Source organism: Sciurus vulgaris, assembly GCF_902686455.1.
Source record: "Sciurus vulgaris genome assembly, chromosome: 1".
Lineage (NCBI taxonomy): Eukaryota > Metazoa > Chordata > Mammalia > Rodentia > Sciuridae > Sciurus > Sciurus vulgaris.
Genome location: NC_136461.1, coordinates 112152144 through 112179785, shown reverse-complemented (window position 1 = coordinate 112179785; position 27642 = coordinate 112152144). Strand labels below are relative to the sequence as shown.

General features: G+C 36.3%; 1 protein-coding gene and 1 long non-coding RNA gene across 5 annotated transcripts in view; one reads left to right on the top strand and one right to left on the bottom strand.

The window, feature by feature from the left end:
* Positions 1-27279, bottom strand: part of LOC306642436 — a 29481-nt gene extending 2202 nt beyond the window's left edge. Inside the window, exon 1 of the long non-coding RNA XR_013758507.1 lies at positions 13638-27279. This is a non-coding gene — a long non-coding RNA (uncharacterized lncRNA). The remainder of the gene's footprint in view (positions 1-13637) is intronic.
* Positions 1-27642, top strand: part of ARNT (aryl hydrocarbon receptor nuclear translocator) — a 72107-nt gene that overhangs the window by 5708 nt on the left and 38757 nt on the right. The gene's annotated exons all lie outside the window — the stretch shown is intronic.

Genomic DNA, 27642 nt, shown 5'->3' with positions numbered 1-27642 from the left:
GTGTCTCCCTGCAGGGTAAGAGAGAAAATGAGAGGAAAAGAAAGAGAATGAGAAAGGGTGCACGCTAGAGAGAGTGTGAAAGCCAGGAGGATAGAGAAAGTGAGGAGGAGAGACAGAAGGATGAGAAAAGATGACGGGGTAGCTACAGTAAAGCAATTGAATTCCTCTGGGCTAACAGGGGACCAATATTGGAGAAGGATACTTCCAAGCTGACTGATGAACCAATAGCTAGCTAGGATGTTCACAGATTGACAAGTGTAACGGAGGCGGGGAAAATGGCTGCATCGGAAAGGTCAGGGGGAGCAGCTTTGTACATTACAGGTTCTACCCAGTGCAGTAAAAGAAAAAATTCTTTTTTCTTGAGTTAGGTCATAACAACTTGAAATTGCTTAACTCCAAAACTAATGAAATTCAAATCCTCCATTGTGGAAACTGTCTTTGGAGCCATCTTTTTTGCCCCAGAATAGTCACATATTTATTTTAAATGTTAATTCTGTAGTGTTACAGTCTTGTAAAGGGGTACAAGAGTAACAAGTCTGTCCGGTGTTTCTGTGGTTATATAGTTTATTTCATTTGGAATGTAACAATAAAAGAACACATTTAAGACCCTTTTGAAAACACACACCTATTTGTAGGAACATCTTTTTTTTGTTGTTGTTGTTGTTGTTCTTGTTGTTGTAGATGGACATGATACCTTTATTTTGTTTATTTTTATGTGGTGCTGAGGATGGAACCCAGTGCCTCACACATGCTAGGTGAGCACTTTACCATTGAACCCCAGCCCCATCCCCAGCCCACTCCACGTGTTTTTAAGAATGCTGCCTCATACCATGTGATATTAGTAAGTAAGCATTAGCAAATGTTCCAGTGTTGAATTGGAAACAAGATAGTTGTCAAACAAGACAATTCCTTCATTCATAAGAAAACAAACCCAAAGGAAGGAATGGCACATTTATTAAACCTTTATTAATTTCTTCTATATTCCAGAGTACACTTTCCCATTTTTTATTTAGTCTCTACATCAGAAACGATCTCCATCTTTTCAGATAAATTTTCTAAATTTATGTCTCATTTCTTCCTTTTTTTCTTTTGTATTTTCCCTACACATTTTCACCATAGTTAGAATGGACAAAATAAATTTTATGGTTTCAATAATGTAATTAAGATATGTTTTATGAGAGCACTTTTGCTTTCCATGTTCACAATAGTATGCCAGTTTTTACAGTAATGCCTAATACATAGGACTGGAGTTCAATACATGTTTGTTGAATAAATGAATGAATATAAAACGCAGCATTGGTGGTTTATTCCATATGTTAATATGAAAATACCTTTTGAACAACACTGATTAAGCCATTGACATCAAGAATTCACTTATAATACTTTTATAATAATTGCTAAAGTTTATTAAAGTATGGTAGTTGTTCTAAATGTATTATCTATTTCAATCCTCATATGTATGGTCTCATTTACTCTTTTGGGGGGTGGGGTTACTGAGGATTGAATCCAGTGCTTTACAACTGAGTTACATCCCTAGTTCATTTTATTTTTTGAGATGGGATTTTGCAAAGTTGCTGAGGCTGACCTCAAACTTGAGATCCTCCTGCTTCAGCCTCCTAAGTGACTGGATTTTACAGGCATAATCTCACTTCCTCCAGCATAGTCAGCCTTCTTAATTGCTAAGTTTACAAGACTTTTTTCATTGTATCTTGGTATCATTACCACTGAGATGTACTACAATGGAGGGCAGGATATTACTTTTTTTTTTTTTTTTGGTACTGGGATTTCAAACCCAGGTTTCATGCCACTACTGAGCTACATCCTGGCCCAGTATCCTGTATTTAGTAGATGAAGAAGGTGAAATATCACAACAGGCAACCCGTAGGGCGCAGCATTAGTTGGGATGGAGAAGTGAGTGCAGGGTGCTGAACAGGAGCTGAAAGAGTGTTCAGTTTCCTAAAATCTTTTGTGTAACTTCCTATATTTTCTCCTAGTTCTGTGTTTCAGCTCTTTCAGTAACTTTTAAGTTTTATATTGGAATCCTTCTCTGAGTTCTTTTACTGCATAATTGTACTGTTTTGATGAGCTGCTTCTTGAAACTTGGTTTTAGAAACACTGCTTTGCCAGGTGTGGTGACACATGCCTGTAATCCCAGCAGCCCAGGAGCCTGAGGCAAGGGGATTGCAAGTTCAGAGCCAGCTTCAGCAATTTAGCAAGGCCCTGTCTTATAATATAAATAAATAGGGCTGGGGTTGTGGCTCAGTGGTAGAGCGCTCACCTAGCATGTGTGAGGCACTGGGTTTCATTCTCAACACCACATATTAATTAATTAATTAAAGGTCTATTGACACCTAAAAAATATTAAAAAAAAAAAAAAAATAAAGGGTTGAGATTATGACTCAGAGGTTAAGTACCCGGGCTCAATCCCTGGTACAAAAAGAAACCAGAAAGAAATATGTCATTGCTTGTTCTTTCTGACTGACTGTCCCCTACTTTTATCCCTTTTACCTATTCATTTTCTTTTTTTGTTCAGTATGCTTCTGTTATTCTTTCAGTTCTGGGATTAGAACTCCTAACTAGATAGTAAGCCAGAGAACTTCCTTCATTTCTACCTATTTGCTTACCTACCTGCCTTTTTTTTTTTTTTTTTTTTTTTAGCAGGGATTGAACCCCGTGCGCTTAACCACTGAATCAGAGCCACAGCCCTTTATACGTATATACATGTGATATATATATATATATATATATATGTGTGTGTGTGTGTGATATATATATATATCTATATATATGTGTGTGTGTGTGTGTGTGTATTTTTTTTTTTTTTTAATTTTGAGACAAGTGCTCCCTGAGTTCTTTAGAGCCTTGTTAAGTTCCTAAGGCTAACTTTGAACTTGTTGATCCTCCTGCCTCAGCCTCCTGATCCACTGGGATATAGACATGTGCCACTGTACCCAGCTATTACCTGCCCTTTTTTTAAACTGATGCTTGCCTTCCTACCTTGTTCAGCGTTTACTTTTCTATATTTTTATATATTTAAAACACATTTCTGGACTGGGGTTGTGGCTCAGTGGTAGAGCGCTTGCCTAGCTTGTGTGAGTCACTGGGTTTGATCCTCAGCACCACATAAAAATAAATAAGATAAAGGTATTGTGTCCCTCTACAACTAAAAAAAATTAAAGAATATTTAAAAATCACATCTCTGTTTGAATAATGTTTAATGTACTACATAGTTCCTCATCAATATTTCCTTTAAACCTCTGCCTTTCCAACTTTTCTGTATCTTTCATGACAAGCACACATTTTCTAATTGCACAAACTGAACAATTAAAAGTGTTTTTAAATAATTTCTACTTTTTATGTGTTCATCTTGGTTGATACCACATATACATTAGTTTAAAAATTATTTTTCAGGGCTGGGGAGATAGCTCAGTTGGTAGAGTGCTTGCCTTGTGTGCACAAAGCCCTGGGTTCAATCCTCACCACTGCAAAAAAAAAAAAAAAAATTATTTTTCAGTACTGGGGGTTGACTCAGGCAGGGTCTTACACATTCTAGACAAGTGTTCTACCACTGAACCACACCCCCAACCCAAGTTTAAAGTTATTTTAATCAAAATCATATGTGCATATATGTAAAGACTTAAGTAGTTTTATAGGTTTGTTAACAAAACATAGCAGTCCTCTATACTCCTCCTCATTTTCCCTTCTCCCCATTTTAATTTTTTTTTTTTTTTTTTTTTGGTATGTGGTAGTGGATATCAAACCGAGGGTCTTGTGCTTGCTAGGCAATTGAGCTACCCTCCAACCTTTTTTAGGGAGTTCCTGGGGATTGAATCCAGGGATATTTTGCCACTGTGCTATATCCCCAGCTCTTTTTATTTTTCATTTTGAGGCAGGGTCTTATTAAGTTGCTTCGAGCCTCACTAAGTTGCTAGGGCTGTCCTAGAATTTGAGATCCTCTTGCCACAGCCTCCTGGTCACTGGAATTACAGATGTGTCACTGCACACCTGGCTTGTTTTTATTTCTTTTTGCAGGACTTTTTGCTTTCATTTAAATAAAATATCCCAGAAATAAAGGACATGAATTTCTAGGTGGAAGGGGCCAGACCAGTGGACGAAACCACACCCACATCAAGCACATTATGCTGAAATTTAAGTACATACACATAATATCCTGTGTGCTTCGGAGAGAAAAAAATTGGTCACATTCAAAAGAGTTAGGAATCAACAATAACAACAATACAAAAAAGAATCAGGAATTAACTTGGTCTTCTTGATAGTTACACTAGAAAGTAGAAGACAATGGTACAATGTTTTCAAAATTCTGAAAGTAAAATAATTTCCAATTTAGAATTTCATTCCTAGACAAAGTATTCAGTAATAAAGTAAAAGAAAGCTGTTTTATATATTCAAGGTCTCCCTTATATCCTTTCTCAGAAACCTTGTAGAGGATATGCTATGTTAGTAAGAGAAAGGAGACCGAGAAAGTGAAAACATGTAATAGAGAAGAGTCTGTACAGCGAAGAAAAGTGAAACATTCAATATGTATCCATTAATATTAGTTTCTCTCTTTTTACTGTGGAACTATCACTTTTTACCTTTGCCTGATTTTTCCAGACAAAATCTTTGGTTTCTACTGGGTGGGAATTAAAAAATCTTTTGAAACAGTGAGGAAAGGGCACTTGTTCAGGCCAGAAAGAATGGAGAATAGGATCAGAATCCACATCTCTCTTGAACACTTTGACTAGTTGTCCTTTTAGCTTTCATTCTCATTGCCCTGCAAACCCACTGGTACCTGGAGCCATGAGTTCCTGAGGCTTTAGGGAATTCCATAGTGTAAATTAGGTTGATTTTCTGCCTTTTCCCTTATTGGTTTAGAATTTAGATCAATGTTCCATTTGATATCTAGTTTCCAACTTAACTGCTCTTCTATTCTTTCCATCCTTGTGGTTATCTTTATAAAGGATATATATATATATATATATATATATATATATATATATACACATACACACATATATTTGTTGAGTGTGTGAGGAGAAGAGGGAGTAAAAGTAGGTGCATGTAATCCACTATCTTATTCAGAAATCACATAGTTTAAAATTTTAGTCAGGCATGATGGTGCATGCCTGTAATACAGATGCCTTGGGAGGCTGAGGCAGGAGAATTGCAATTTGCAACCAACTTCAGCAAGTTGCAAGACCATGTCTCAAAATAAAAAAATAAAAAGACTGGGGGTGTAGCTCAGAGGTGAGGTGCCCCTGGGTTCAATCCCCAGTAGTAATGAACGAATGAACTAATAAATAAGTTTATTTTAGAAGTACCTTTATCTTTTCATCTTGCCATTCTCATGTTGACCTTTATTGCTTAATTTTTATGAGCCTAATTTGTCTCCCTCCTTCTATAATTTGCATTTAAATCTTGTCACCATTAAAGGATTTATAAAGGTTAGAATTTTTGTCTATTCTGTCTATTGATTTATTCCAGGGCCTGTAACATAGTAGGCATAGTAGGTTTGAGACCTTCTAGACTTTGGTTTTGAATATAATATATTAAAGGAATTGGGTTGTGACTCAATGGTGGAGCACTTGGCTTGCATATGTGAAGCACTGGGTTCTATTCTCAGCACTGCATATAAATAATTGAATAAAATAAAGGTTCATCAATAACTAAAAAAATTTTAAAAGAATAATATTAATATACTTTTCTGTAATTTGTTTTTGTTTTGGTGCTTTACCATTTAGCTATAGCCTCAGTACTCTTTATTTTTTAATTTGAGACAGGGTCTTGCTGTTTGCCAGACTGGCCTCAAACTTGGGATTCTCCTGCTTGAAGCATCCCAAGTTGCTAGGATTACAGACATTTGCCATGTGCCACTGTACCCAGCTGTAACTTGTTTTTGCCATGGTCATATCTATAGTGGTTAACCTTCTATCTCATTAATATAGGACAACTTGGAAGTTTTGTTTTTGTTTTATTTTGTTTTTAGAGATGCAGTCTTGCTGTGTTGCTCCAGGGTAGACTCAAACTTCAGTACTCCTTCCTTTGCCTTCTGAGTAGCTGAGTTTATAAGTGCATGCCACCACACCTGCTTTGTGTGTGTGTGTGTGTGTGAATATTCCACCCCCTGTACTATGGATTGAACACAGAGCCATGTGCATGGGAGGCAAGTGCTCTACCATTGAGCTACATCCTTAGTCCTTTTTATTTTTTTGAGATAGAGTTTCACTAAGTTGCTGAGGCTAACCTTGTCTCCTGCCTCAGCCTCTTGAGTAGCTGTGATTCCATGTGTGCCCACTATGCCTGAGATGTGTGTGTGTGTGTGTGTTTGTGTGTGTGTGTGTGTATATATATTTAAAATTTTTTATAGCAGAAAAATACATAATTAAGTTTATCATCCTAACCATTTTAAAGTATATAATTTGATGACATTTAATACATTTATATATCTGAACAGCCATTGTCACCATTTACCTCCTGGTCTTTCTTCATCTCAGAAAACTGAAACTACATACCCATTAAATAGTAACTCCCCATTCTCCCTTTACCTAATCTCGGCAACCACTATTTTGTTTTCTGTTTTAGGAGTATGAATGATGTAGGTACCTCATATAAATTAAATTATACAGTGTTTGTCCTTTAGTAACTGGTTTATTTCATTTAGCATAATATCTTTTAAGGTTCATCTATGTTGTGTATGTGTCAGAACTTCCTTTTTGAGGTTGAATGATATTCCATTGTATGTATAGACCACATTCTCTCTATCCATTCATCCCCAGCCCTGTTACTTTGTTTTTTAAAAATTTTTAACATATCTCTAGTTGTTGATGGACTTTCATTTTATTCATTTATTTATATGCGGTGCCGAGAATTGAACTCTGCAGTACATGCTAGGCAGGCGCTGTACCACTGAGCCACAACCACCTCAGGCCAGCCCTACTTGGATTTTTGATACCATTTCTAAGAATTCTTTGCCAAATCCAATGTCCCTCTGTATTTTCTTCTCAGAATTTCATAGTTTTAGCCCCTACCTTTAGGTATTTGATCCATTTTGATTCAACTTTATTATATGGAGTAGGTTAAGGTCCAACTTCATTCTTTTGCATGTAGCTATCTGATTTTCTCAACACCATTTGTTGAAAAGACTGGTCTTTCCTCACTGAATGATTTTGGCACTCTTGTTGAGAATTCATTGACCATATCTGTGAGGTGTTCTCCCACCCCCCAAGACTCCTTTCTTTGCTGTGTTTTATTCCGTTGATCTGTGTATTTGTCTTTATGTGAGGACCATACTGTTATACTGTTTTTTTTTTTGTTTGTTTGCTTGTTTTTGGTACCAGGGATTGAATTCAAGGGCACTTGACCACTAAGCCACATCCCAGCCCTATTTTGTATTTTATTTAGACACAGTATCTCACTGAGTTGCTTAGTATCTCATGTTTGCTGAGGCTGGCTTTGAACTCAGGATCCTCTTGTCTTACCTCCCTAGCCACTGGGCCCAGCACCATACTGTTTTGATGATCGTAGCTTTGCAGTGCCTTATTACTTTGGGGGATGTATCTCAACAGTAGTGTTTGCTTAATATGTGTAAGGCCCAGGTTTGTTGGATCTCAGCACTGCAGAAAAAGAAAATAACAAAAAACCCCACATATACAAAATTACAGACGTATTGCTATTTTAATATTGGCATTTCAGTGTGCTGCTCCTGGTGGTGCTGTAGATCAAACCCAAGGCATGCTAGGCTGAGCTACATCCCCAGCCTTTTAAATACTCTCTATCCAGTATTAAAGTGAATATGTACTAAAGATAATTATATACACTTGACTCTTGTATTAAAGATGTGTTTTGTGTTCAGGGTTTGGTACAGTGTGTTATAATTTGAAGGAATTTTTTTTTTTTTTTCATACTAGGATTGAACCTAGGGTGCTTAACTACTGAGCTACATCCTCAGCCCTTTTTACTTTTTAAATTTTAAGAAAGGGTCTCACAAAGTTGCTTAGGGCCTTGCTAAATTGCTAAGGCTGGCTTCAAACTTGCAATTCTCTTGCCTCAGCCTCCTGAGTTGCTGGGATTATAGGTGTGTGCCACCATGTCCAATAATGAAGCTAGATTTTTAAAAATAAAAATTGAAAAAAAAAATCCTAAGTGGTTCATTTGTTACACAAATTAGGCATATCATGAATCATTGTTTTCTTCATTTCTTTTTGAACATTTTATTATCTGTTTTGTAATGCTTCCTTTATCATTCCTGTTTTCCTCTTAGGTGTTTTCAGTGACTTACATTGTTTTTCCTGTTTCAGAAAAGCAGGTTTTTCTTTTAGTTGTAGATGGACATAATACCTTTATTTATTTATTTTTATGTGGTGCTGAGGATCTAACGCAGTTCTTCACATGTGCTAAGCAAGCACTGTACCACTGAGGTAACACCCCAGACCTCAGAAAAGCTAGTTATATTTAGAAGTAAGTTTGTAAATTTGGAAGAATATGTTGATTGATTAAAATATGTTGCTGTAATTTCTGTCAGATTTTGTGTGTGTGTGTGTGTGTGTGTGTGTGTGTTTGATACTGGGAATTGAACCCAGCGGTACTTTACCATTGAGCTACATCCCCAGCCCTTTTTCTTTTTCTTTTGAGTTAGGACCTTGCTTAGTTGCTGAGACTGACCTTGTACTTGTGATCCTCATACTTCAGCCTCCCAAGACACTGGGATTACAGGCTTGCACCACGGTGTCTGGCTAAATTGTGGTTTTTATAGAAGGTACTTGAGTTCAACATACTAAAAATATTCTTTAACTATGTTGCCCTTAATGTCGCATGAAGTTTCTCCCCCTATTTTAATGAAGCTAATCCATCAGTGGCCCTGGGTTTAATCTCCAGAATGAATGAATGAATATAATAAATAGAACTAATCTTAGCATATCAAATCCAGCAGTATATTAAATGAACCATACATTGTTATTGTGTTAGTTTCCCAGGGTTGCTAAAACAACACAAACTGGAGGAATTCTCTTGCAGTTCCAGAGTCTCAAGATCTGAAATGAAGATGTTGGCAAGGCTGGTTCTATCTGAAGACCTTGAAGGAGAAATCTCTTCCTGTTCTCTAGCTTGTAGACTAACCATTCCAATTTCTTTGTCTCTACCTGAATCTCCTTTTTTTTCTTTTTTCTTTTTCCTTAAAAAAATAAAAAGATCTAAAGTCCTTAACCCCCAATCCATTGTAACCTCAAGCTTAACTAATTACATCTTTTTTAAGAAATAGTTTTTAGATGTTGATAGACCTTTATTTTATTCATTTATTTATATGTGGTGCTGAGAATCAAACCCAGTGCCTTAACCATGCCAGGCAAGTGCTCTACCACTGAGCCACACAACCCCAGCCCAAATAATTACATCTTGAGAGACCTTATTTCCAAATAAAGACACATTCTGAGATTCTGGATAACATGCATTTTTACAGCATTCAACCCATAACTATTTTCAATTGGGTTGTTCCGGGAACTAAAAATGGTTCAGAGTAGCTAGTAGTTGGTGGTACATACCTGTAATCCCAGTAATTTAGGAGGCTGAGGCAGGAGGATGCATGTTTGAGGCCTGTCTCAGAGATTTAGAGAGACCCTGTCGGAAAATTTAAAAAATGAAAAGGGCTGGAGTGTATTAATATCATTAACAAACGAAATATATGATTTTGTTAACAAATGTTTTACAGAAGTATTTCTTTTTTTTCTTTTTTCTTTTTTTGCGGTACTGGGGATCGAACCCAGGGCCTTATGCTTGCAAGGCAAGCACTCTACCAATTGAGCTATCTCCCCAGCCCTAGATCAGTTTTTTTAAAAAAATATTTTTTAGTTGTATATGTACACAATACCTTTATTTTATTTATTTTTATGTGGTGCTCAGGATCAAACCCAGTGCTTCACAGGTGCTAGGTGAGTACTCTACTACTGAGCCACAACCCCAACCCCTAGATCAAATTTGTTAATCTTTTGTATGTTATGAACCCTTCTAGCAATTTGGAGACACCTATTGAACTCTTAGAATATTATTTAGTATGTGTAGCAGGGTGTGGTGACACATGCTTGTGATCCCAGGGACTTGAGAGGTTGAGGAAGGAGGATCACAATTCAAAGCCAGCTTCAGCAACTTAGGGAGGCACTTAGCAACTGAGCAAGACCTTGTCTCTAAATAAAACATAAAAAAGGGCTAGGGATGTGGCTTAGTGGTAAAGCATCCCTGGGTTCAATCCCTGGTACCCTCCCCAAAAAAGAACGTTATTTAGTACATAAGATGGTAGTAGATAATGTTACCTTTAAGATTATATTAAAGTATAATTGTCTAAATATTAAATTGCAGTAGAGTAATAAATAACATGTAATGGTAAATTCAATAATTTTCTTTTCTTTTCTTTTTTTTTATTTTTTAATGGGTACCCAGAATTGAACTCAGGGGCACTCAGCCACTGAGCCACATGCCCAGTGTTTGTATTTTATTTAGAGGTAGGGTCTCACTGACTTGCTTAGCATCTTGCTTTTGCTTAGGATGACTTTGAATTTGAGATCCTCCTGCCTCAACCTCCCGAGACACTGGGATTACAGGTGTGCGCCATCATGCCCAGCTTAATTATCATATTTTTGAGGTAGTGTTGAACATTACAATAATTCTGGACATTTGCATTAACTGTCATGTGATAAAAATATCTGACTTCTGTTGATGACAAGAGCTACAGATACTGCTAATACTTTTGTGGTTTACTGTCTACATAAGTAATTGAATGTTAAATCTCAGAGATGAGGGACTGGGCATGTGGCTCAGTGGTAGAGTACTTGCCTAACGCATATGAGACACTGGGTTCAATCAGCACCACATTGAAAAATAAATGAAGTTTAAAAAAATTTTAAAAAGATAAAGGATTGATAAAAAAAACTCAGATGAATGAAATTATAGTTTTCTTCATCTTAGGTGTGAATCCCTTTCTCCTGAATTGACCCATAGAATAAGAGCCCTTGCAATAATGCAGTAGGAGAAGAAAATCAAATAAGTAAATATTGAATAGGGATAGTTAAAATAATTCCTTGAAGATGGATGTGCTTGTACACTAATAAAACTACATAAGCTAAATACTGTTATTTATTTTTGGCACCAAGATTTGAGCACAGGGGGCCCTTTACTACTGAGTTACATCCCCTATCCTTTTTATATTTTATTTTATTTATTTATTGTTTTGGTACCAGGGATTGAACAAAAGGGTCCTTAACAACTGAGCCACATCACCAGCCTTCCCCCTTTTTTTTCTAACATTTAAAAAAGGGTTTTTTTTTTTTTTTTTTTAATAGTTGTAAATGGATAGAATGCAGTAATTTTATTTGTTTATTTTCATGTTGATCGAATGTAGTGCCTCACATATGCTAGGCAAGCACTCTGCCACTGAGCTACAGCCTCAGCCCCCCAGTCCTTTTCTTATATTTTATTTTGAGACAGGTTTTGCAGAATGCTTAGGGCCTTTTAAGTTGCTGAGGCTGGCTTTAAATTCTGGATCCTCCTGCTTCAGTTTTCCATGCCTCTGGGATTATAGTTGTGATCCACTGTGCCCAGCTTTATTTTCTACTTGAGATGGAGTTTTGCTATGTTGCTAAGGTTGTTCTCGAACTTGCATTCCTCCTGTTTTTGCCTAATGAGTGGCTGAGATTACAGTACAGGCATGCTTCACTGGATTTGACTAACTAAATACTTTTAGAACCAGTAAGATAATTTAGTGAAGTTATTAGGTACCATATAAATATGTGGAAATTGATAGTTTTCTTTTATTCTAGCAGTAACCAGTTAGAAGTTGAAATAGAAAAGTGATCTTAATCACAATAATAGTGAAAACTAGGGTTTGGGGTTGTGGCTTAGTGGGAGGATGCTTGCCTAGCATGTGTGAGGCACTGGGCTTGATTCTCAGCACCACATAAAAATGAATGAATAAGGGGCTGGGAAGATAGCTCAGTCCGTAGAGTGCTTGCCTTGCAAGCACAAGGCCTTGGGTTTGATCCCCAGTACTGCAAAAAAAAAAAAAAAAAAAAGAATGAATAAAATAAACATATTGTGTCCATCTACAACTAAAAAAAATTAAAAAAAAAACTATATCTAAAAAGGTGTAGAAAAAATAAAAATATAAACGCTATATGAAGACAAGTAGGAAATTGCATTGAAAGACACTAAAAAAGATCTGAATAAATGAAAAACATAACATATTTCTGGATGGGGAAATTTTACAATATAAATAAATTTACTGTTCTTTCAAAATTAATAATGTAGTTGAAATAACTCATGATTTAAAAGAAATTTTTTTTCCCTTTGGTACTGTGAATTGAACCCAGGGCTATTGTCACTGAGGTATATCCTTATCCCTGTTTATTTTGAGAAAGGTTCTTGGCCAGGCTAAGTTGCTAAGGCTGACCTTAAACTTGGGATCCTTCTGCCTCAGCCTACAGAGGAACTGGGATTAGAGTTATGGGCCTCGATGCCCAGGACTTCATAAATTTTTTTGAATTTGTGGTTAGAACTTTATACAGACTTTTAAAAATTCAACAGGAAGGTGAAGTGTATAACATTAAAAATGTTTTTGAATATTTTTAATTAAGAAATTCTGATGATCATTGGAATTGTATTATGAAAAACAATACAGAGATCCCCTATATTTTTAAGTGGTTCCCCCCAGTGGGGAGGGTGTTAGCACAAAAGGACTGGGCTAGACGCAAACTTTAAGGATCAGCTCTGCACAGCTGTTATTCAGGAACAGAGTGCTGCCTCTGATGGACCCATCCCTCTGGTCCCTCTGGACCAACGGCCAAAAGGGGTGGGTGCTCAAGCTTATATAGGTTACACTGAGAGGTAACTCAACTAATGAGCATGTCAGTTTGGGCTATCTTTACTGGGCCAGATGGAGGGTGTGGGCAGTTTAGGGTGGGATCAATGCTTTGGCCTCTTCTCAGAAACTGTCTTTTCATATTTGATGGAAATTTTCTCCCTGGGACCTGTGTTGTCACCGGGAAAGACACTGACTCTCTCATTCCTTCTCCCTGGGCCACATTATTTTGGGGTTTGTCTTTTTCCATGTCCATTAGAAGGGAACTAGGATTTTGACATTGATACAGTCAGGGTACAGAATTTTTTTATTATCACAAGAATCTTTCAAGGTGCTTGTTTTTTGGTAGCCCCACCCACTTTTTTCCTACCCCCCCCAACCTTTTTAACTCCATGCAGTCATGCATCTGTTTTAAAAAAAAATCTAAAGGGGTGGGGCATATAGTACAGTAGTAGAGCATTTGGTTAGTACTCACAGTACCCTATGTTCAGTTTCCAATACAAAAAAAACACAATGTTTTATAAATGTAATCATACAGTATGTGATCTTTTGTGATTGGCCTGTTTCTTTAAGCATGATTTCTCTGGAAATTCACCCAGATTGTTGTGTATATCAATAGTTCTTTTCATTGCTAAGTAGTATTCAGTGGTAATAATGATATGTCAGTTTGTTTAACCGTTCCTCTGTTGAAAGATACCTGTATTTTAAAAAAATCAGTTTTTGGCTATTATGAATAAAACTACTATGAACTTCTGTGTACAGTTTTTTTAAAAAATAATTCTAGTTGTAGGTGGACACAATATCTTCTTTTTATGTGGTGCTGAGGTTTGAACCCAGTGCCTCACACATGCTAGGCAAGCATTCTACCACTGAGCCACAACCCTAGCCCCTTGTGTACACAGTTTTGTGCAAAGTTGGGTCTTCCATTTTCCTAGGAAAAATGCCTGGGCCAGTCACCTTGTGCCTGCCTATACTCCCAGTGGTCCTGGAGCCTGAGACAGGAGGATAACAAATTCAAAGTCAGCCTCAGCAATTTAGTGAAGCCCTAATGAACTTGGTGAGACCTTGTCTCAAAAAACAAACAAACAAACAAAACGGACTGAGGATGTGGCTCAGTGATTAAAATCAGAATGAGATGAGATTAAATTCCCTGCTTCACCAATTTTGAAGAATAAAATCCACAGACAATAACGGAAGGGAAAAATAAACAAAGTAGGATTTATTTAAGTGAGAAGAGAGAGAATAGGAGGAGGCCAGGTAGCAGAAAAACCCATTTTTGTGTGCTGGGTTAGGGGCTTATGTGTTTTTGGGTAGAACACGGAGCAAAATCTGTGTTAAACAGTCATTGAACAGTATCAAGGCTATTGGTGTGTCCTTTAGCCTGAATTTTAATCCTTGTAACTCCCATTTGGGTTCATTCTCACCTTCCACTTTCCTAGCCTCTCTTGGACAAAAGAGCTTCCAGTGTTCCCAGGTGAACAGGTGAACCTCATGGTCTTTTACATTTGAAATAGGCCTTAGTGGTGCCCATTAATATTTCTCCTGGTGTGGCTTCTGCATTTGAACAATCCCTCAATTGGGGCCCATCACTTCTGATTGCTAACCATTTCTTACTCAATTGTTAGTTGCATGTTCATCGAACTGTTTTCTAGAGTGTACATTCTCACTAGCAATGTGAGTAATCTACTTTTTTCATATCCTTCCCCATATTTGTTTGTATTCTTTTTTTTTATTTTAGCCATTCCATGTGTAAGAGTGTCTCCTTGTGGTTTTAATTCACATGGCTAATAATGTTGAGCATTTTTATACATGCTTATTTATCTTGTGTATGTCCCTGTTGTATCTCTTCATGTCTTTTAAAAAAATTTTTGTTCTTAGATATACATGACAATAGTGTATTTTGACATATTATACATACATGGAGTATAACTTACTCTGAATAGGATCTCATTCTTGCTATTGTACATGATATGGAGTTTCACTGGTGGTGTATTCATATATGAACAGAGGAAAGTTATGTCCAATCCCTTCTTCTGTCTTTCCTAGTCCCATCCCCTGCCCTTCCTTCATTCCCCTTTGTCTAATCCAGTGAACTTCTGTTCTTTCCTCTGCCCCTCACTTATGTGTTAGCATCCACATATCAGAGAGAGCATTTTGGGATTGGCTTATTTCACTTAAACATAATAGTTTCCAGATTTATCCATTTACTGGCAAAAGTTATGAAGTCATTCTTTTTTATATCTGAGTAATATTCCATTGTGTGTATATATTTTCTTTATCCTGTCATCTGTTGAAGCGCACCGAGGTTAGTTCCATAACTTAACTATTGTTAATTGAACTGCTATAAACATTGGTGTGACTGCATAATTGTAGTATGCTAATTTCAAGTCCCTTGGGAATGTACTGGGGAGTGGGATAACTGGGTCAAATGGTGGTTCCATTCCAGATTTTCTGTGAAATCCCCTTACTGCTTTCCATGGTTGCACCAATTTGCAGTCCTACCAGTGATGTATGAGTGTACCATTTTCTCCATATCCTTACCAACAATTTATTGGTACTTGTATTCTTGATAATTGCCATATTGACTGGAGCGAGATGGATTTTCAGTGTAGTATTTTTTAAAAAATTTAATTTATTCATATTCAGTGCTGAGGATTGAACCCAGTGCCCCACACATGCTGGGCAATCTCTCTACCACTGAGCTATAGCCCCTCAGTGTAATTTTAATTTACATTTCTCTAATTACTAGAGAAGTTGAACATTTTTTCATGTATTTGTTGACCATTTGTATTTCTTCTGTGAAGTGCCTGTTCAGTTCCTTTGCCCATTTATTGGTTGTGTTTTTTTTTTAATGTTAAAGTTTTTTGAGTTCTTTATATATCCTGGAGATTAATACTTTATTTGAGGTGCAGGTAGAAAGGTTTTTCTCCCATTCTGTAGGCTCTCTGTTTATGTTCTTGATTATTTCCTTTGCTTTGAAGAAGCTTTTTAGTTTGATACTATCCCATTTATTGATTCTTGATTTTACTTCTTGGGCTTTAGGAGTCTTGTTGAGGAAGTCAATTCCTAAACCAAAATGATGGAGATTTGGGCCTACATTTTCTTCTAGTAGGCTCAGGGTTTCTGGTCTGAGGCCTAGGTCCTTGATCCACTTTGAGTTTTGTGCAGGATGAGAGATAGGAGGGTTCAATCTCATTCTGCTACATATGAATTTCCAGTTTTCCCAGCACCATTTGTTGAAGAGGCTATCTTTCCTCCAATGTATGTTTATGGCATCTTTGTCTAGTGTGAGATAACTGTATTTATGTGGGTTTATTTCGGTGTCTTCTGTTCTGTTGGTCTTCATGTTTGTTTTGGTGCCAATACCATGCTGTTTTTGTAACCATAACTCTAGTATAATTTAAGGTCTGGTATTATGATGCCTCCTGCTTCACTTTTCTCATTATTATCTCTTCATGTCTTTTGTTCATGTTATAATTGAACCATTTGCTTTTTTAGTGTTGAGTTTTGAGAGTTATTTTTATACCCTGGATATTAGTTTTCTGTGGATATATGATTTGCAAATATTTTCTGTCTCTGTAACTTGTCTTTTCATCCTCTGATGGGGTCTTTTGCAGGGTATTTTTGGAATTGTATACCTTTTCTTTTCTAGAGTTTTCCTTTGGCTTCCCACGCTGTTTGTGTAAGTGGTGAAATAGGGCATTCTTGTGCATTTTTCAGTCTTAGGTGAAAAACAAAGCATTATTTTTCACCATAAGTATAATATTTTCTCTATATATATTTTTAAAGATTATTTTGTCCTCCAGGAGCAGTGGTGCATGTCTGTAGTCCTAGTGATATGGGAGGCTGAGGTATGATGATCACAAGTTTGAGACAAACCTCAGCAACTTAGCAAGGCCCTAAGCAACTTGGCGAGGTCCTGTCTCAAAATAAAAAATAAAAAGGGGCTGAGGCTGTGACTCGGTGGTCCCCAGTGTGCGCATGCCACGTGCACGTGCACACACACACACACACACATACAGATTATTTTGTCAGAGTGTGGATATTTCCCTGTTTACCCCCCACCCCATCTTTTTTTTTTTTTTTTTTTTTTTTGGTGATGCTGGGAATTGAACCCAGGACCTGGCATGCTAGAACCAACCAATTATGTCCCCAGCTGTGGGTGTTTGTATCCCTACTTTTTTCAGAGAGTTTTTAAATTGAGAATGGATGTTCAGTTTTGTCCTGTGCTTTTTATGAACTTGTTCTTGTGATCATGTGTTTTTGTTTTGTTTTGTTTTGTTTTTTTTCAGTAGTAGACATTGAATCCAGGGGCACACTACCACTGAGATATATATCCCCAACCCTTTTTGTTTTTTATTTGGAGACAGTCTTTCACTGAGTTGCCCAGGATAGCCTTCAACTTGGTGATCCTCCTACCTCAGCTTCCTGAGTAGCTAGGATTACAGGCGTGTCCCATTGCAACAGGCTAGATCATGTGATTTCTTTTTTTTTTTTTCCTTCACTAGCCTGATAATTTGGTAGATACCTAAATTGCTGAGACTGGTCTCAAACTTGCTCTCTTTTTTTTTTTTTTTTTTTTTTTTTTTTTTTGCGGTACTGGGGATCGAACTCAGGGCCTTGTGCTTGTGAGGCAAGCACTCTACCAGCTGAGCTATCTCCCCAGCCCACTTGCTCTCCTTAAAATTAATCTCTTGCTTAATTTTCAAATACTGAACTAGTCTGCATCCCTGAAATAAACTTTTCTTGGTCATATGTAATTTTTTTTTGTATATTGTTGAATTTTATCTGCCAATATTTGGTTAATATTTTTATACCTGTATTCAAGAGGTATATTGGTCTTTAATTTTTTTTCCTAATGTCTTCCTCTAGTTGTTGTTGTTTTTTTCCTGCGGTGCTGGGGATTGAACCCAGGGCCTTGTGCTTGCAAGGCAAACACTCTACCAACTGAGTCATATCCCTAGCCCTTCATCTAGTTTTGATATATGGTTATTACTAGTTTCATAAATTGAATTGGGAGGTGTCCCACTCCTTAACTGTGATAGAATTTTCAGTGAATTAATCTGGACTCAAGATTTCTTTTTTGGGAGTTTGAAATTACGAATTCAATTTCCTTCATATATGGGGCCATTAAAATAATCTGTTTAGTTTGGGGTCAGTTATAGTTTTTTTTGTTGTTGTTGTTCTTATTGTTTTTTATTTTTTTTTTTTTAGGAATGGGTCTATTTTATCTAATTTCAAATTTGTTATTTTTATATTCCCTTATTATTCCTTTGATGTATTCATAGTTTTTAATGATAATGTTTTCATTCCTAATGTTGATAGTTTATGTCTTTTCTTTTTTAATTTGTCTTACTTGGTGTTTGTCAGTGTTATTGATCTGTTTAAAGAACTAGCTGTGTTATTTTCATTGTTTTCCTGTTTTTAAATTAATTAACTTCTGTGCCTTATTATGTCCTTCCTTTTGCTTACTTTGAGTTAATTTTGTTTTTTTTTTTTTTTTAGTCTCTTGAATTTAGAGTCTTAGATGATTTGAATTTTTTTTTCCCTTGGTACTGGGGATTGAACCCCAGGACACTTTACCACTGAGGTACACCCCATCTCTTTATGTTCTTTTAAGTTTGAGATAGGGTCTCCCTAAATCACTAAGACTGGCCTCCCACCTCAGCCTCCAGAGTCTCTGGGATTATGGGTGTGTGCTACAGTGCCCTGCTGATATTTTATCTTTTCTAATATAAGCATTTTAGTGCTATAAATTTCCCTGAGTAAAGTTTTGTTGTGTCCTACAAATTTTGCTATGTTGTATATTCATCTGCATTTAGTTCAGTGATTTTAAAATTTCCTTTGAGACTTCCTCTGTGACAAATTGATTAAGTGTGTTTAGTTTCCAAGTGTGTGGAGATTATCCCACTGTGTTACTGATTTTTAGTTTAACTCCCTTGTAGATTGGATAGTGAGATGTATATTTCATTTTTTAAATATCTATTGAAATTTGTTATATGGCCCTTGGATCTGGTCTACCTTGGTATAATTTTTCAGGACACTTATATCTCTGGTGTGGTACTACATGCCTATAATTATAGGGATTTAGGAGGCTAAGGCAGGACCATTGCAAGTTTGAGACCAGCCTGGGCAACTTAGTGAGACCCTGTCTCAAAATTATAAATAAAAAGGGCTTGGGATGTATCTTAGTGGTAGTGCACCCTGGGTTTAATCCCAGAAACCTCCCAAAAAGAAAGAAAAGAATGTGTATCTTTTTTTTTTTTTCTTATGGTATGAGGGATCGAACCCAGGGCCTTGTGCTTGCAAGGCAAGCACTCAACCAACTGAGCTATCTCCCCAGCCCAAGAATGTGTATCTTCTGTTGTTGGATGGGATGTTTTTATTAATGTTAATCAGACCCTGTTGGTTGATGATATTGATTTCCTCCATTTCTTTATGGATTTCTTTTCTTCTCTCTCTCTGTTTTAATATTTGTAGTTGGAGATGGAAATAATACCTTTATTTTATTTATTTACTTTTATGTAGTGTTGAGGATTGAACCAGTGCCTTACACATGCTAGGAAAGCACTCTACTACTAAGCCACAACCCCAGCCCTTCTCTCTCTCTTTTTTAAAGGTATTGGGGATACAAACCCCCCAGCCATCTTTGCTGATTTTCTAATTGTCATTTGTTGAGAGGCACTTTCAAGTCTACAACTATGATTGTTTTTTCCTTTCAGTTGTCAGTTTTTGTTTCATATATTTTGCAATTTTTTTTTGTTTAGTGCATGCAAATTTAAAATTGCTGTGTTCTCTTTTTCTTTTTCTTTCTTTTTTTTTTTTTTTTTTTTTTTTTTTGGTACCAGGGATTGAACCTAGAGGTGCTTAACCATTGAGCCACATCCCTAACCCTTTATGTTTTATTTTGAAACAGGGTCTTGCTTTGTCGCTTAGGACCTTGCTAAGTTGCTGAGGATGGCTTTGAATTCAAAGTCCTCCTGCCTCAGCCTCCCTTGCTGCTGAGATTACATGTGTGCCGCTGTGTCTGGCTGCTGTTTTCTTGGTGGATTGCCTTATTATTTTAAAATCTATTGCTCTTTAATAAATTTTATTTGCTATTTTATCTGATTTATATAGTCTGTTTTGTCTGATTATTGCTAATATAACCACTCCTACTTTCCTTTGATTATTATGTATATGATATATCTTTTTCTATCTTTTCTCTTTTTCTACTTTTTACTTATTTATTCAAAGCGAGTTTCTTGGGGTTTTTGTTTTTGTATTCCTGGGGATTGAACCTAGGGTCTTGTACATGCTAGGCAAGCACTCTGTCACTGAGTTATACTCCCAGCCCTGAAGTGAGTTTCTTGTAAATAGCGTGTTTTTTTGGGTCATATTTTCTGCTTCTGCCTATCTTCACCTTTTAATTGGTATATTTAGATCATTTACATTGAGTAAAATTATTGATTTGTGAAAGCTTAAGTCTGCTACTTTTATTTTTTCTTTTCTGTTTGTTTTGGATTTTGTTTCTGTTTTTTTCTTGCCTTTCTGTAAGTCAATCATTTTACCAGTAATGTTTTATAGTGTACCTAATTGGACAGCCTTCTAGTGATTGTTTTAGGCATCATATCATATCTATATATGCTTATATATCTTATACATTATCCAGTGGTGTCTTCATGTTACCATTTTGAGTAAAGTGTAGAAACCTTACCTGCGTTTATATGCCTATCCCTCATATATAATTAAATATGTGGGCTACATATTAGAAACACATCATACTGTTATAGTTTTTACCTAAACATAATTTAGAAGAAAACACAAAAGAAATAAAACTATTGATTTTACCTGAATTTTGCTTACAGTGGTCTTTCTTCTCTCCTGATATTCCAGAATTCCTTCTTTTATAATTTCCCCTGTGTTTTTTTTTTTTGTTTGTTTGTTTTGTTTTGTTTTTTTGCGGTGCTGGGGATTGAACCTAGGGCCTTACACTTGCAAGGCAAGCACTCTACCAACTGAACTATATCCCCAGCCCTCCCTTGTGTTTAAATGACTTTCTCTAACCAGTCTCTTAGGATAGGTCTACTGTTGGCAAATTTTATTGGAGAATGTCTTAATTTCCGAATGGTATCTTCACTGAGTGTAGGATTCTAGGTTGGCAGTTCTCTTCTTTCATACTTAGGAAAAATTGTCATCCCACTTACTTCTGGCCTCTCATGATTACTGATGAAAAGTTAGATGTCATTTCAACTGTTTCCCCTCTGTAATTAAGATGTCATTTTTCTGTAGCTATTTTCAAGATTTTTCCTTAGTTTTTAGTTTCCAGAAGTTTAATTATGATCTGTGTTTTAATGGATTTTTTTGGGGTTTTTGCAACTTCTTAAATCTGCAGGCTTTTATCTCCCACCATAGTTGGTAATTTTCTAGCTGTTAGCTTTTCAGCCCCGCCTTCTTTCTCTTCTCTTTCCAAGATTCCAGTGATAGAAATGTTAGACGTTTTTTGTTTTAGCGCCATTGTTCCCTAGGCTCTGTTAATTTTTTATTTTCATGTTTATTTTCTCTTGTAGTCTGTTTTCTCTCAGTTAAGGTTAGGTAATTTCTATTGTTCTGTCTTCCATTTCTTTTTTAAAACAATTTATTTTTTATTGTTCTAATTGGTTATACATGACAGTAGAATGCATTTTGTCACATTGTACACAAATGGAGCATAACTTCTCATTTCTCTGACTGTACATGGTGCTGAGTCACACCAGTAGTGTAATCATACCTGTATATAGGGTAATGATGTCTGCCTCATTCTACCATCCTTCCCATCCCCACTGCCTACCCTCCCCTCACTCCCTCTGCATGAATGGAAATTCCTTTATTCTTCCCTATACCCCCACCCCCACTGTGGATCAGCATCCACTTATCAGAGAAAACACTTGGCCTTTGGTTTTGGGGGATTAGCTTATTTTACTTAGCATGATATTCTCTAGTTCCATCCATTTACCTGCAAATGCCATAATTTCATTCTTCTTTAAGGCTGAGTAATATTTCATTGTGTATATGTACCACATTTTCTTCATCCATTCATCTGTTGAAAGGCACCTAGGTTGGTTCCATAGTTTATCTGTCGTGAATTGAGCTGCTATATTTGATGTGACTGTGTCATTGAAGTATGCTCATTTTAAGTCCTTTGGGTGTAAACTGAGAATTGGGATAGCTGGGTCAAATGGTGGTTCCATTCCAAGTTTTCTTTGGAATCTCCATACTGCTTTCCATTGTGGTTGCACCAATCTGCAGTCCCACCAGCAATGTGTGAATGTACCTTTTCCTCCACATCCTTGCTAAATCTTATTATTGCTTATATTCTTGAAAATTGCCATTCTGACTGGAGTGAGATGAAATCTTAATTTTGATTTGCATTTCTCTAATTGCTAGAGATGATAACATTTTTTCACATGTTTGTTGATCAGTTGTATTTCTTCTTCTGTGAAGTATCTGTTCAGTTCCTTAGCCCATTTATTGATTGGGTTATTTGGTTTTTTAGTGTTAAATTTTTTGAGTTCTTTATATATCCTGGAGGTTAATGCTCTACCTGAGGTATGTGTACTAAGATTTTTCTCCCATTTTGCAGGCTCTCTCTTCATGTTGTTGATTGTTTCCTCTGCTGAGAAGAAGCTTTTTAGTTTGAATCCATCCCATTTATTGATTCTTAATTTTATTTCTTGCACATTAGGAGTCTTGTTAAGGAAGTCAGTCCTAAGCTGACATGATGAAATTTGGGCCTACTTTTTCTTCTGTTAGGGCCTCTGTTCCAGTGCCTAAATGTTTGATCCACTTTAAGTTGATTTTTCATAGATTATTTCTTTTATGTCCTATGTTCTGTTGTTGAGATCACCATGACGTTTTTATTTCAGTTATTATATATTTCAGTTCTAAAATTTCCACTAAGTTCTTTTTATAATCCCTGTTTCCATGCTGAAAAATCCTTTTTTCATTAGTTTCAAATGAGTTTTTAGGTGCTTTTGAAGCATTTTTATCATGGCTACTTTAGAAACGTTTGTTAGTTTTAACATTTGTGTCATCTCAGTGTTGTCACCCATTCATTCAATTTGAAATCTTCCTGATTCTTGATATGACAAGTGATTTTTTTTCCATGTACACGTTTATTTACCACTGAAAATTAAAATAGCACAAAATTTCCTTTTATTGCAACTCATATTTTTAAAAAACAGAAAATCTAATTATCTACTCTAATTATTACACTCTAATCAAACTATCCAATATTCTCTTTACAACTCTTCCAGTTCCTGAGTTTTATTTCACAGATTTCAGGCTTATAAAATCCACAGAAAGACTTGAGACCTATTGGTACTTCCTTGGGTCAAAGGGAAAAGTAAAACTAAAGCTTACTTGAAATCATTTATGTACATTTTAATGGCACTGATTCCTTATAAATTACTGGCATTAAAGCATGAAGAGATCCCCAACACACACACACACACACACACACACACACACACACACAGTAGATGGAAAAGAATAAAGACATCAGAACTCATAAGCTGTTCAAAAATCATTGGTATGCAATGTAAGCATAGAAAATCTTGCCTAAAATTAGCATCATGAAGAACAAGATACAATTTCTGCCTATATTGACTGTGTTGTAATCATACTATATTCTAGCATTCTCAGAAGGATCCCATCTATGATATATGCAATAACTGCAGGTACATTTGATTGGTACCCATTGTGATTCACTTTGAACTCCCTTAAGATTGTTGTCTCTTGGTTGCTCTCTTTCAAGCTGGGAAAATCATACACTTAGGAGATATCTCCATTTTGCCACATGTTCTTTCCGTACAGATAACAATGTTTGGACTCCTTGATGCCTGTAGGGAAAGCCACTTCTGACCTCACATAAGATCCTCTCACTTCTGTCCTGTGGTTGGGGTGGATCTTCTGGCAGAGGGAAAGGGCGTTTAGCACTAGGATTCAGAGTCAAGTTATGAAGTTGCTTTATTAGTATTTCTGAACTGACTGGATGAGAGTCCGCTGAATCTTTAGGGAAATTTTCTTCATTTTTCAGACATCAGAAAATACTCCAGAGTCAAGGTTGGGTTAAATTTTTGCAGTGGGTCCATTTGCAGTGGGAGGCGAACTGAGCCTTTAAAAAGTTGCTCTGAGGGGCTGGGGAGATAGCTCAATTGGTAAAGTGCTTGCTTTGCAAGCACAGGGCCCTGGGTTCCATCCCCAGCACCGCAAAAACAAACAAAAAAAACCCAAAAAACAAAACCAAAAACAAAAATGTTGCTCTGAGGTTGCCTGGGAGGAAAAAACAAAAAACAAAGAAAACTGTAGTCCTGAAAGAGACTAAAAACCTCGAACTTCAGTGAAATAAACCAATCTGAAAATGATGACAAATGATTTTTTAAATTAAAACCTGGAAAATTTTGCATTATTACGTGCTGTTGGATGTTTAAACCTTCTATTTTTGCTGCCTTTTACTGACATCTCTTTGGCAGGGGAAAGGGAAGCATTTCCTAGATACTGCTAGGTAGAGATAGAATTTGAGGTTCTCACTTTGCTTCTTTTTTTTTTTTTTTGTACCAGAGATGATTGAACCCAGATGCCTTAACCACTGGGCCCCATCCCCAGCCCTTTTTACTTTTTTAAATTTTGAGACAAGGTCTTGATAAGTTTTTGATGGGTGAGTTTCTACACTGTCTTTCAAGAGTGTGCCTCCTATGACCTAGGGACCTTCCATTAGACACCACCTCCCAAAGGTTCCACAGCACTTTCTACTAGTGCCACCTTGAGGATCAAGCCTTTAAAATAGTGGACCCTTGCGGGGACACTCATATTAACTAAATAATATCCAACTCATAGCACACATCAGTCATTATAAAAATATGAAAGATATGAAGAGTCAGCTCTTACTGCAGATGACTTCCAAACCTAAAAAGAAATATAATGCAAGTGAAAACAAATGTATTATTTTTACCTGTAAGATTTGGTAAAAATAAAAAAGTTTGAGTATCCCTTATCTGAAATGCTTGGGACCAGATGTGTTTTAGATATCAGATTTTTTTTTTTTTAAATTTTGGTATATTTGCATGTATAGAGAGATAGATATCTTGTGGATGAGACTCAAGTCTAAACCCCAAATATATTATGTTTCATATATACTTTATACATATAGCTTAAAGGTAAGTTCATAAAGTATTTTTAGTATGCCTGTGTTTTGACTTCAACTCATTACACTGAGGTCAGGTGTGAGATTTTTCTACTTGTGTTATCATGTTGGCACACAAAATTTTGGAGTTTTGAAACATTTCACTTTACAAATTTTAAGTCCAAATCCAATACCAATGAGCGAAATGGGTTCTCTGATACCTGTTAGTGGAAATATGTAGTATAGCAGCCTTTTTAGAATGTAATTTAGTAGTAACCATCAAAATTTTAAGTGCTTATAAGCTTAGAAACAAATTTTACTTCTAGAAATATATCTTAAATAGCAAGATTACTTAAAACTTTATATGTAAATGTTCTTGGTACATTATTTATAATAGTAAAAAATTGGGAACAACCTTAATGTCAGTCAGTTGGAGACTGGTTGAATAAAATATGGTACATTTAGAGGCTTGCAATGTCAGACAGAATGAGTCGACATAACTAAAGCAGTCTTGAGCTGCTGCTGTAGCCATGGCCCATGGTAAACAGTGTGAACCTGACCCAATGTGAAAAAGCAGTGCAACTCTTAAGGGAAATGGTCAAGATGATGGGCTTCTGCTGCTGCCCACATAAGCAAAGGGACTTGGAGATCATGCCATTGAACTAAAATAGTCAAACAAAAAGGAGTCCAAACAGCTGTATGACTTTGTGTCCAATTCCTTTGCCCTTCATCTACGAACCTGGAGTCAGCCCCACCATGCTCATGATTCCTTGTGTATTGTTTAGGTCTCAGCATTGTTGGCATTCTCATCTCTTTCCCCTGGGAGTGAGGGGTTTACTTCATCCTAGTATTTTTTTATTCCTGTGAGGCATAAATGTTAAAATGTTAAAATTTGCCTTGTAATTTAAAAAAAATCACACACACATACATATGTGGTACATATTTAAACAATGTAAAGTCATAAAAAAGAATGAGGTATATGTGTGATTTTATGTATATTATTTATAACATAAAATATCCATGATATATATTTAAATGACAAAAAGGAAGTTGCAGAGCAAGATTTTATTTTTATTAAGAAAGGATGCATATTTGCTGATGACATGATTCTATATTTAGAGGATCCAAAAACCTCCTCCAGAAAACTTCTAGATCTCATCAATGAATTCAGCAAAATAGCAGGCTATAAAATCAACACGCACAAATCTAAAGCATTTCTATACGCAAGCGACGAAACAGCTGAAAGGGAAATGAGGAAAACAACTCCATTTGCAGTAGCCTCAAAAAAAATAAAATACTTGGGAATCAATCTAACCAAAGAGGTAAAAGATCTCTACAATGAAAACTGCAAAGCATTGAAGAAAGAAATTGAGGAAGACCTTAGAAGATGGAAAGATCTCCCATGTTCTTGGATAGGAAGAATTAATATTGTCAAAATGGCCATACTACCAAAAGTGCTATACAGATTCAATGCAATTCCAATTAAAATCCCAATGACGTACCTTACAGATATAGAGCAAGCAATCATGAAATTCATCTGGAAGAATAAGAAACCCAGAATAGCTAAAGCAATCCTTAGCAGGAAGAATGAAACAGGGGGTATCGCAATACCAGAACTTCAACTATACTACAGAGCAATAGTAACAAAAACGGCATGGTATTGGCACCAAAATAGACAGGTAGATCAATGGTACAGAATAGAGGACACGGACACAAACCCAAATAAATACAATTTTCTCATACTAGACAAAGGTGCCAAAAATATGCAATGGAGAAAAGATAGCCTCTTCAACAAATGGTGCTGGGAAAACTGGAAATCCATATGCAACAGAATGAAATTAAACCCCTATCTCTCGCCCTGCACAAAACTCAACTCACAATGGATCAAGGACCTTGAAATCAGACCAGAGACCCTGCATCTTATAGAAGAAAAAGTAGGTCCACATCTTCACCTTGTTGGCTTAGGATCAGACTTCCTTAACAGGACTCCCATAGCACAAGAAATAAAAGCAAGAATCAATAACTGGGATAGATTCAAACTAAATAGCTTTCTCTCAGCAAAGGAAACTATCAGCAGTGCGAAGAGAGAGCCTACAGAGTGGGAGAATATCTTTGCCACTCATACTTCAGATAGAGCACTAATTTCCAGAATATATAAAGAACTCAAAAAACTCTACATGAAGAATACAAATAACCCAATCAACAAATGGGCTAAGGATATGAACAGACGCTTCACAGAAGAAGATCTACAAGCAATCAACAAAAATGTGAAAAAATGTTCACCATCTTTAGTAATAAGAGAAATGCAAATTGAAACTACACTAAGATTCCATCTCACCCCAATTAGAATGGCGATTATCAAGAATACAAGCAACAATAGGTGTTGCAGAGGATGTGGGGAAAAAGGTACACTCATATTGCTGTTGGGGTTGCAAATTAGTGCAGCCACTCTGGAAAGCAGTCTGGAGATTCCTCAGAAAGCTTGGAATGGAACCACCATTTGACCCAGCTATCCCATTCCTTGGCCTATACCCAAAGGACTTAAAATCAGCATACTACAGAGATACAGCCACATCAATGTTCATAGCTGCTTAATTCACAATAGCCAGATTGTGGAACCAACCTAGATGTCCTTCAATTGATGAATGGATAAAGAAAC